Source organism: Engystomops pustulosus, chromosome 4 (genome assembly GCF_040894005.1).
Source record: "Engystomops pustulosus chromosome 4, aEngPut4.maternal, whole genome shotgun sequence".
NCBI classification, from domain to species: domain Eukaryota; kingdom Metazoa; phylum Chordata; class Amphibia; order Anura; family Leptodactylidae; genus Engystomops; species Engystomops pustulosus.
This window is the reverse complement of record NC_092414.1, coordinates 94,844,092-94,856,639: the sequence shown is the minus strand read 5'-3', so window position 1 is coordinate 94,856,639 and position 12,548 is coordinate 94,844,092. Positions and strand designations below refer to the sequence as shown.

The following is a 12,548-nucleotide window of genomic DNA, read 5'->3' as shown; positions in this document are numbered from 1 at the left end:
TTTGATTTAAAAATGCCTAACCTGACTGTGCAGTGGAAGGATGGGCACAAGAGCTGTGAGGATGGCAGCTGTGTTATAATGTTAACAACGCAATACAATGGGTTGCAGTGAGATAAAACATTATTAGCAGCATCCACTAGTCTGAAACACATTTCAAATGCATCAGGCAACAATGCATATGAAAGCATCTTTCTCTTTGTAAAGTGCATGCATTTTAAAACAAGTGCACCTTGTGAATCCAGCCTGGAAGGTCTGTCCAATTCACCTTTAGTTCTGAAAGAACTAGTTCTGTTTAGTTCTGCAACATTCTTGGGGGACAGTTTGCTTTAAAGTCAGCGACTTACAGTTTTTTTTTGGTTAGTTTTTAAGCCAGTGCAGGGTGACAATGTCATGCTGCAAATGTGTTCACATTATGGCAGCTAGAACAATGTGCATCTATGAAAGGCATCTGGGTGGCGACCACTGGTAGCTGCCCTGCTCCCCCTCCCTTTGCCTAATACCGGTCCAGCTAACTCTGAGCTCCTCTAGAACTGGTGAGCGAATCCTGTGCATCGAGCAGAGGAAACTACTTCTTTATCCTCTGGGGCAGTTTATAGCTATGAGGAGATAGGTATCAGGAGGCTGGGCTCACCGGAGGACCAGAGGATACAGTCTAACCATGCCCATATCAATCTGTCTCTATCTATCTCTCTTTATTTCTCTCTCTCTCTGGCTGTGTCTCTCTCTCTGTCTTTCTATGTCTGTCTCTCCCTCTTTCTATCTGTCTGTCTTAAAGTAGTCACATTGAGGGCTTTGGGGACTTTTCACTGCTAAAAAGTCTCACAGGACTATATACACCTATCATTAAGCTAAGAGATCATATTAATGACCTGTGGCAAAATAGAAGATGAGCTGTGATTGGTTGCTTACTGCCACAGCGATCAGCACACAATGGCTCCTGTATATAACGATTAATGATTAAGAAGTGTATTTTGGAAAGCGTGGGGTGAACATTTTAACTTAAAACCTATTCTACGACGTTCCCTGAGTCACAGATAGAGGCTGTGCAAAATTTGTTGATTGAAAACACGAAGGTGCAGATTCCTTTAGCAGAAATACATACACACACACATACACTCCTGCACTCAGCTTTATATATTAGATATACCATTCAATGTTATTTAGATGTATTTAGATGTAAGAAGGCCATTTTAAGCTCTCTAATGTCCCTCTTGTAAACAGCTCCGGAGGTAGGTTTGAAGTGATTAATGTGGAGTAACCATATTTTTAGTGAGGACTATTTACATATTCATCAATCAAGGTAACTTGGTTTTTGGTATCTTTTTAATAAAATATTATGTTAAAGCATTCTGCATCTATATACTTAAAGTGAGTCTACAAGTCTTTTCATCCATTTGACATCAAATACAGCAATACTAGACCTTTTATGACTAATATATACATAGATTTAATGGAATGACAATACTGTCATATCCCAGTGTGCAAGAGAGACTTGGTCTGGACCTTAGACTCAGCAAACACAAATAAGAAATAAGGTTTGGCACCAGTACCACATGCAGACTTAAAAAAAATATTCTATTTTTGCAAAGGTTATAAAAAATACATACAAATTCACAATGAATGCATCCAAATAGCGAGGTTAGTCAACTTGCATTCAACAACGCTCTTACTCATACCCCCTATGGTTATTCTGGTTTGCAAAGATGTCTGTCATTTTAAAGGAAAAAATACAGCTGTATGCAGTGTAAATTTTCCATCAAACATGAAAGAATCATAGCCTCTAATACTGATACAATATAGAGTAGTTTTTAAAGGACATCAATGAAAAGAACTAAGTGCTCACAACATTAAATTTGGTGTAAAGACAAAGGATGTATTTTATGAAGCCATGAACATTCATTAACTGCATCCCATAATATAACTTTGCTGCTATCTTCATACTTTTTGTAAGGATCCAATGTATCAATAAAAAATGGTAAAAAGGTATAGTATAGTCAAAGTGTATATTGCTGTAGTACGCCCTCCCTCTTATGCCGTATTAATAGCTATATGTATCCAGAATAAAACCCATTTACATGTACGGTTGCGCATGCCCAAATCACTAAAAAACCTGCAGATACAATATAACCGTAAGCTTAAAAATCATGCAAAATGATTGTTACCTTTGCACTGCAAATCTGCTGCACATAATAATCATTTTACATAAGCTCTGTTCACACTACTGTCATGGTTTCTGGTCATAAGATAGTATTGACACTTATGTCAAATTACTTTTCCAGTGGGTCCCAATAAGCCCTGAAAATGCCTTTGACCTCTAAAGGGGTCCACTAGATTCCCATTGAATGTTTCTACAGTACATGCTATTTTTATAGTCCAAAAGTAATGACCGGTAAAGCCGGTAGTGTCGGCTTCTCCGATTTATTGGCTTTTGCAAATTAGAATGTTTACCCGTGAATTCCCCAAAATATATCTATATAGCAGTAGATAGACTTTCCTTCACTCATGACAAAGGTTCAATTCTCTGTCTTGACTCTGTATCTAAATACATCAAGATGGGTGGGTTTTGGCACTTCATCTGCCAATCAGAACACAGGGCACATGCATGGGTTACCCACAGGCTACACCACTGCCTACTAGTAATACACTGTATCTTCTGGATTATATTTCCCAGTTCCGGACTTATTTAGTACTCTCTAGTGCCTGTGATCTTCTGTAGCAACCTACAGCATCAATACAAAATAAATGCAGGGCTTTAAGATAAATAAATCCATTACAGCGGTTCTGTTATCTGCCGCATTGGAGTCACACTATTGTGTGATAGTTTACAAAGGCAGTGTGTAATATTTGCACAGAAATGTTTATTATATAATGTAGTCCTGGGTAACCTGATCCTTCCACCATAACAGACAGCCTAAATATCATTTCATGTGTGGCATTTACTGGGATTTTGTATGTAATGGCTCTGTTATACATTAAACTAATTATTGTTTCTATGAGGACATAAAATGTTCAACAATTAAAAACCTAGAAGGCAGTAATTGCTATAAACAGTCAGAGCTCAGCTCCTATGTCTCCTCTGCCCCCATTATAACATGACAAATGGCTGCTAATTGTCATGTACAGTATACATACATGTCTCTAATGAACAGAAGACCGTTGGATCCTGTCCTTGAAGTAAGAAGGTTATAGCTGGAGAAAGGTTTGCAGATTATGGCATACTTTTATACATGCTAGCCTGAAAACCATATATGAGTAATGTGCAGTGTGTATGGATTGGTTACTGTAATGTATGGAGCATCATAGAACATAAGGCTAGGTCTCCACTCCTTACAGTACAAGTATTTATTCCATAAATATGCTCACACCATAATCATCGCTCACAGTATGGAGGGCTTTGTGATCTTAAGGCGGAATCTTATAAATAAAGACACTTCTTTCACTTGCAAATTCATTTTTAAATAAGATAGTAAGACCTGACATCTCATTGACAATAAAAAGCAAAGATTTATTAGTGTTCTAACATCTGCCTGCAGACTGCAGCCAACTGTGTGTCTGCTCATTTAAGACTATACTTGGAAAGCCTTCCAGATACATTTACCTAGAGATTTTGCAGTAGCACTTCCCATCTGACAGAAACCATCCAGCTGGGTCTGATGAATAATGGTTGAAGGCAGCAGCTTCTATCAGTGGTGATTGATTTACAGATTGCCCGATGACCAATGTTCTGTCTTAGAAGGACACTTAATTAAAAAAAATCCCACCCCACCCCCTTCAAAAAAAGCTAATAAAAATAAACAGTAATACACACATGTACAGTATATGTACAGAGCGCATGAAGTGGCAGTATTTAGGTTCATAGTCATTGACCCCATTTATAATATATCTCCACCCATTCATAATGAAAGGACATGCCCACTTTTAGCACCCCCCCCCCCCACCTAAGCATATTCCCCCAGACATGTTAGGTACATATAAGCATGAAGATGACCTCCTTGTCCCATTTTACTTTCTACTCTGGGATGAGTAGACAGCTAGCAAGTTTACAATGGCTACAGTGTCCCAGGCTGGTCCTGGAGGAGCTCTAACTAATATTCTGCACTAACTACACAATGTGGAGGGGGTTAGGCATGTTGGGGGTCATTAGGAAGAACATTTTACTCATTTTCAGGGTGTATGACTCTCCATCTGAAACAAAACAAATCCACTGCCTTAGAAAAAATCCAGGACCCCGGTGATCAGTGTTAATTGACACACTTATCCGGGCTGTGATGACTACTATAATATTCTAGGGTGTTACCAGCTCAGCATTTGGAGCTGAAGAGCAGCAGATGTCAGATGCTTGACACTTGCAATCAGCAGCAATGAAGTAATCACCGGGCTTTATAGCAAGGCATGCATGTCAAGTTCTAAAAAGACACAAAAACAAGGAACTCCAAGGAAGAGTGAGAGGAAAGCCAAGTTACTGGAGGATTGTGTGGCTCTGCCCAACCATAGCAGCTTAGGTGATTTGCTTCCTTGGACATTGCAGCAATGAATATTACATGAAGACCTGGTAATAATATGGAAAGAGACATAGACTATGCATAGTACTCCTAATTTGATTTGACCCTGGCTGCAATCTCTATGTATGGAGCGATACAGGGTGAGTGTTAGCATGTGCTCCATTATCTCTCATTGATAAGAAATGACAAGCAGTGGATGATGACTTACCTGCTGGAGATGGGTGTCCTTCAGCTCTGCCTTGTCGGTAACACTGTTTACCCTGCTGCTCCTAGACACACAATAGGTGAGAGGAGAGGGGGATCTGCCTAGATGACAGCTGATCTTTATTACACACTCACAGACAGCCAGGAATAGACTGCTTCACCCCCTAAGTTTGTGCTGTGGGTGAGAGAGCAGCATCAGCATCAGCAGCACACTGCAGCCTCTCCGGCATCCCTCCTGTGGGAAGGCAGGACACGGCTCAGCTCTCGCCGCCCATTGGCTCCCGGCTCAGGATGCTGCCCTGAATATCCAATCTAGCAGCACAAATCCATCCTGCATCGCCCATCCCTTGTATTACTATCCCCCAGATGGGCAGGGGCAGGGGAGGAAGGAGATCCCGGCGAATGACAACCAAGGACACCGTATCCCAGTCCTCTGGACCAGCAAAGTGACCCTGGCTTACTCTGCCCCATGTGCACCCAGCAGCACATCTGGCTGTGACCTGAAGGTGCCCCCCAGGGCAGAGAGGAGGGGGGGGTGCCAGGCTAAAGTGCAGGAGAATACAACCCACTTATTTTTATATTATAACAGCAACATCTAATATAATAGCACTGTCTATGCTCTATATAGATCTATATATGAAAAGCCTTGCCTGTAATTATCAAGACACAGATCCCTCAAGCTTGGAATTCTCTTGCCATCTTGGGATGCCCCATTTTCCGAGCAGAATCTAATATACCCCCCCAAGCAGTGGAGTGCAGCTGTGTTTAAAGCTGATACATTGCAGTCAGCACTCTATCTCCCTGGTGCTGCAGCTGATGTGGGAGTGGAGGAGGGGCTGTTGGGAAATGAACAGAAGCATTTAACTCTGCCTGTGCCAATATGCTGCTGGGGTAAGACAGATGGCTGCATATGTTCCTCACTGTAACACTTCTTTTGTTATCCAGTATGCTAGTGGTTTGGCTATGCCTGACCCCTCTTATGTTGTCTCATTATAAACCACGTGTATGTGTGTTCTTAGACATTTACCTCTAATAGAGTTAGTGTAAAATGTGTTGATAAATATTTAAAGAACATTCTTTTAAATGACTGTGAAAGGTTATATAATGGAAATCATTACAGAATGTTATATAAAATGACACCTATTGAGCCTTAAATAACTACATAGAGCCTCATTTGCAGGACAGTATAGAAATATGTAGCTGCATTTGCATTATTATATTTGTCAATTATGTGTCATTACATTGGGCCTATAGGCACACTGTCATAATGCCGGACTGCTTTTACTCTAAAGAACCTGTAATGTCTCCTAGGATGCTCTGCACTAGTGATCCTAAACCTTTTTTTTGCCCCAGGGACCAGTAAGATTTGCTAGGTGGGTGCCTGTAAGTAGGGGTTGGATGATAATGAGGGTGGGGGCAAGGAAAGGATTCCTGGGGTGCTTCAAAAGTAGGACAATGAGGGAGTTTCTGCTGACTTCAGGTACCTGCAGCACTTCTATGTGTAGTAGTACACCTGAGGAGCAAAGGTGCTGTGTCACATCTCCACCTTCAAATTTCTACTGCACCTGCATTATCCTCCAGCAACCCAGGACTAAATGTTCCGCTACCTGGAATTGGCCTCTGGCCCCCATGGTTGAGGCACACTGCTGTAGACTGTGGCTACTTGATGACACAGTGATGTTAATAACAGTCCACTTGCTACATATTAATACATAATCCCTCTGGACATGAGAGGAATTGCACACCTATGATAAACACATCTATATCCCTTTAGCCTTTTAAACACACTTAAACACATTTAAAGGGATTCTGCCATTGCATACAGACAAGACCCACAATTCATGTAGTGGAAAGAGGATCCTGCCCATGAGGGTTCTTAATCTGTATGGGAGGGTAGATAGAGACACAGTAGACATGGTAGATAATAACATCTATCCACAGAAAATATCCAAGTGTTGTGTTCGACTATGCTTCATTTAGAAGGGTGCATAACCTCCATTTTTGTGTGTTGCCTCCAATCTGCAATATATTCCCTTTCCCCAGAAACACAGTTAAATGAATGTATGGGAAGATTAGGAGACTCGCTCCCACTCTTCACTTGTTAATACATTGACACTCAGCCACAGGTTACAATGTATTGTTTTATTGTGAATCAAGAAACACTTATTCTCTTAGAGTGTACACTTCTTTTGTATTATTTTAATATTTGAACTTTAAACCACCATGTGAACTATTTGGTTAGCCCCTTCCTATCTCCCACATTCATATATTTCTATAGCTAGGTATGGCTGCTCTGAGAGGCTGTGTGACTCATTCAGTATGGAATATTGCAGCAAGGGCACTGAGGGACTCATGTGCCCTCCTTCCAGTGCAGAGAAGGCAAGTGTTTCCTTCTGCTCCTTTGTCCTTAAGGCTTACTGTCCCAAATTTACTAGTAGCAAAAGAAGCAACTGTTTCCACTTTTCTTTAGTTCACCATTTATATGCATGGCTCTTGTTTCAGACTTTTTGTGCTCCTGTTATGTCCCAGTAATTATTTACTGCCACCCCCACTGACCTTTGACCTTATCTTTATTTCCATTGGAATTCCCCATACAGTGAAATTTGCTTTTATGTGATAATTCTCTGCTTCATCTTGTCTCTAGACCCACCTAAGTCAGCTGCCACCTATACTGAATACATTGAGAGACAGCTTCCTGGTAACAAATCTAATCCCTGTTTGAGGGTGACTATCAATGTGGTCACTTTAAAGATGGCCCTTCGGTGAAACCCAAAGCTATGCCAGTTAGATGGCACAGTGAGTCCACATTTAACTGCTTGTTAAAGATGCATTTTGCATATGTTTGCGTTCTAGATGAACGCACTGTACTCACATCAGATAGGAATCCACTAGCTTCTGATATTACATGCAAATATCATAACTAAATCAATAAAATTTTGATTTGATTTTGATTTTTAAAGCTAAAATCGTTAAAACAATGCTCTTGAGGATGCACAATAGAAAGATATTCATGGGACTCTGTAGGCCCCTCAGCTAAGCGAAAGACAAATGTATTAAGGAAACATAAGGACTTGATGGCCTCTGAGATAATCAATACTTTGTATGCAGAGGTCAGACATATGGCTATTGTCTTGAGTGTTCAATGCTCCACTGTTATCAGTATAAGGTTCTAATGGAATAATGCAAATATGTAATGTTTTATATGTAAGGTACAGACAGCAGAGCATACCTGTACAGAAACTATATTTATTGGCCCCTTTCAGGTACTTGGGCTCCTTGCTCTTTAATGGCTCATCATAGACCAGTTAGTCTCTCTAACATTCTACCAAGTTGAGAGCTACTTTATGTACTTCAAAGCTAAATATTTTACCAGCAATCTGACCGAAAGTGGAAATGTGAATTTACCTGGCCGTGGGCTCTCCGACATAACAATTGCATATATGGTTCAGTGTGTATGACTCATTAAACCCATTGTGACTACTATTTCTGTATTTCTATAATATGTGACACAAAATACTGTATGTCTTGAAAAAACTTCTTTAGAGGCAGTTTGATTATGCAGAAAAGGTACAATAAATGATGAACACTTATCACAGCTATACATTTGAAACTATGCTGAAGAAACCTGCAAAAATCCTAAGCAACTGCGGAATTGGTCTAGGAACATTAGTTAATTCTTCATCATCTTGATGCTCATGATAGTAACTCTGAGCCAGTGCTGACTGAGACTTCTTTGTGATTACAAAAAATAACACAATATTCATATACAGGCAGTCCCCTACTTAAGAACACTCGACTTACATACGACCCCTAGTTACAAACGGACCTCTGGATGTTGGTAATTTACTGTACTTTAGTTCTAGGCTACAATAAACAGCTATAACAGTTATCACAGGTGTCTGTAATGAAGCTTTATTATTAATCCTGGTTCTTATGACAATCCAATATTTTTAAAATCCAATTGTCACAGAGACCAAAAAAGTTCTGGCTGGGATTACAATGATAAAATATACATTTGCGACTTACATACAAATTCAACTTAAGAACAAAACTAAAGACCCTATCTTGTATGTAACCCGGGGAGTGTATACAGGGCCGGAATTAGCAGGTAGCAAACTGGGCATTTGCCCAGGGCCCCCTGCAGGATGTATTGTTCCTTTAATACCCCTTTGTTAAATATCTGGGTAGAGATCATCTATCTGTTTAGTTGTCTATTTAAATATCTGTCTTTCTAACCATATATCTATCTAGCTTTTTGTCTATCTATGTATATATCTTCTTATCTATCTATCTATCTATCTATCTATCTATCTATCTATCTATCTATCTACCATGTATCTATAGATAATCTACTTTTCATTTATTTATCCATAAATCTATATCATCTTTCATATTTACCTTCAATCATGCTTGTAAACTACAAGTTGTTATTATAGTGGAGGGCCAAAGGAGCCTCTTACTGAATGGGACTGTCCAGAAAACTGTTTTATCTTGGGGCCCAACTTTTAGTTTTGCCCAGGGCCCCACTGTCTCTTAAACCGGCCCTGCATATACAGTATGTAATTTTCTTTATAGTATGTATGTAGTCAGGCTCTTTTCAACACAATGGACAGTTCATGCCTTGCTCTATGCTTGAACTGCAGTTTTCTTTTCATGTAAGTCTTGTGGTAAGATTTTTGTCTTATTGTTCAATGGCACTTGTTTTAAACTTAAAGGAAAAGTTTATCACTTATAAAGATTGTTATGTGTATAGACCAAGAAGTTAGCTCTGTTCAATTGGGTTCAGCTCGCCCCAGTGTTTGGAAATATAGCGAATTGCAATGACAGTGAGAAGTGTATAAAGATGAACCTCTGCACCAAGGAATTTCCAGGTACTGTTGGAAGGTAATGTTCCATAATGAATTCTGTTCTGCAAGAATATTTGGATGATACATAGCAGACTTCTACATCAGTAGAAGATATCTGCCCCACATTGGGCTATGAGACGTCCTGCTACAGTTGTTCCATTGACTTTACGCCACTGCTATCATGCTGTAGAGTAAGACAACCGTTGCTATTGGAATGGAGGTCCATCCTTTGTATAAATTCAAGTCTACTCAGAAAATGCATTTTCTTTGAATGGTATGGTTTTAGAGAATAAGAAAAAAAGGTGCCTTAGAAGATCTTAAAAATCTCAAAGGAAATGCACATACAAATTTCACCATGTCATAATTTATTTAACAAAAAAAGTCAACATGCAATACCTATATGTGAAAAACTTTGAACAGGCAGTTCCCAACTTAAAGGGGTATTCCCATGAAGGCAAAATTCTTAATTACATTCAGAATAGAAAAATAACAAATTTTGTAATGTGATGTTAATAAAAAAATCAAGTGTTTCACAGATATATTAATAATCTGATTTATAACCTGTCGACATAAGTTCTTCTTATTTATAATTTTCGCACTGGTTTTCTTGTCTAGTGGGATTCCCTGCACATGAACATGCATCCCCTGCACATGTGTTCTATGTGCATTGGTTGCTACCTGGATACCATAGGGCTGTGTGATCTATGTACTACTATCCTCATCATCCTCAGCCTCCGGTTACCTGTTCTCCCGCGGCGGGCACCTGCTCTCATCATTACGCTTCTCATTATAATTGCTTTTCATCATATACATCTTTCATCATACACATCTAGCAATGTGACTACAGAGTCGCCTCTTACCTTTGGTATCTGCGGATAGATCTGGACAGATCCCCTGAGCGGCCTCACAACCTATCCAGGGGACATCTGGACCTCCAGGTCTCTGCAGCGACAGCTCCATGGAGAGCAGGAAGAAAGCAAAATGGCACACTGCGAATCCTGCCAGCTAACATGCAGGAGAGGACTTGTCAGAGATCACTGATACACGTAAACTGTGAGTGTATGATGGGACGCCTGGGCCGTGCTGCTAGTGAACATAATCTCGTACGTACATGGAAGACAAACCCTTATACCTCTTGTGTTACCCCCTCATCCTCATAGACTGTAAGCTCTTGCAGGTAGGGCCCTCACTCCTTCCATATGACTGTTTGTACTGTCTAATGTTATATTATATTTGTATATGTTTCCCAGAAAATGTAAAGTGCTACATAATTTGATGGCACTATATATAAATAAAGATGAATATTTATTAGGTGCCCCCACCATTCACAAACAATACTGTTCAATGGGGCGGTAGATATATTTACAGATTTTCTTTTCATAGTAATCTTGTAATGGTTGATAACAGTGAAGTGTAGATTGTAAGTTATTAAATTGTTATCTCCTTTCGTGATACTTTCCTAATCACATTGCAGCACCCAGCAGGCAACTAAAAACTTGCAAAGTAAAATCGCAAAATAAATGGTTGAAAGTTGTTATCATGTTAGGATCACTGGGGGATTCAGATTTGAGGACTTTCTTTTGTGGGCAAAACCCTCTAAGCTCCGTGGATAACAAAAATTTACTGAACTTTAGCCCCCAGTGGCAATGGTCAACATAAAAGTTATCAAGTTTGTCTGCGATAAAGCTCTCTTGTTAATCTTTGTTCCCATGTCAGCCCCAAATCTTCAAAATCCCAAATACTTAGTCTGGAGTTACACTTACAGAACATACCTATTCTAACTTACATACAAATTCAACTTAAGAACAAAGCTACAGAACCTATCTTGTATGTAACCAAGGGATTGCATGTATATCAATGACTTTTAAATTACCTATAGTATCAATAATCTAAAGTAATTGTTTCCTGCATGACTTTATCATTGTACCACATGGGATGAATTTTTTGTGCAATTTTCTTAACAATGTTGTTTCAGTTTGTTTTGCTCTGGGTTGTTCGCTCATACACAACTCTCTTAACATTAAGGCATTCATAATATTTGGAAATGCGGTTTTAAACCTTCTGAGATTAATTGACATTACTGAAAATCAATTCATGGGTATTTAATTATCAGTTATCGGTTGCCATCTTACCAATTAATTCTTATGGAAGCGGTAAGGTTGCCATAACATTTAAATAATGCCTCAGCACTTTGGCATTGTTTTTTGTTAAATAAATAAAGCAATGTTTTTACAAGTGTTATTGTGCACCTAAAGTTATATCTACCTTATTTGACATTATCTCGTTTAGTACATACATTCTTTCCTGATAAAATACCAATTCTTGTGCTGCACACTAGCTTCATGTTGTACAGTTCTGTTGTTATCACTTAAGGTAATTCACATGTAGTAAGCCACCTGGGGGTTACCAGCGTGGGCCTTGCCCCTCAAAGACTGAAACTCTCAGCAACAATTGTTTAGGAACACAAACCCATAACAAACTATTTATAAATTACTATAAGGCATAACAAAGACACAATACAAAACAGAATTATAAGGAGAGAGATATCAAGTGCTGGCACATAGTAATTCCTGACACCCCTTTGGTCCCACTAGATATATCGAGAGGCCATGCCCTGCCTGGTGAAAAATTGTGCTATAATCTGCACCAGGAAATGGCACAGTCCACATTATTCCCACTTGGTGTGGAGGTAGCATAAACACGGGACATTTTGCAGTTTCTGGCCTTGTACTCGAATATTTTTTTATCAGGAATGTAATGGGTTAGTCACTTATTTGCCAAGTCTGAAAAGTGACAAGTGTCTAAATAAGCTTGTTCAACCTCATCACTATAATGTCCAACTATTTCCACTGTCAAGCACTTTCCCAGCTTTGGTAATAGAAATATATATGACAGCATGTTTTCTAATTAACAAACACTCTCTTGTGCGTAGGCAATGGGGAGGGGACTTATGTGTGTTTTGGGCGCAAGTTGTGCATTTAGAAGGGGAGATTGA

General features: G+C 39.4%; 1 protein-coding gene across 2 annotated transcripts in view; it reads right to left on the bottom strand.

Annotated features, from left to right (window-relative positions):
• The window catches only part of SYT1 (synaptotagmin 1), a 364,786-nt gene extending 359,879 nt beyond the window's left edge, over positions 1-4,907 (bottom strand). For both annotated transcript variants that reach the window (XM_072146793.1, XM_072146795.1), the window contains exon 1: positions 4,711-4,907. The gene's annotated coding sequence lies outside the window, so the exon portion shown is untranslated. The remainder of the gene's footprint in view (positions 1-4,710) is intronic.
• Between the last annotated feature and the right edge of the window lie 7,641 nt (positions 4,908-12,548).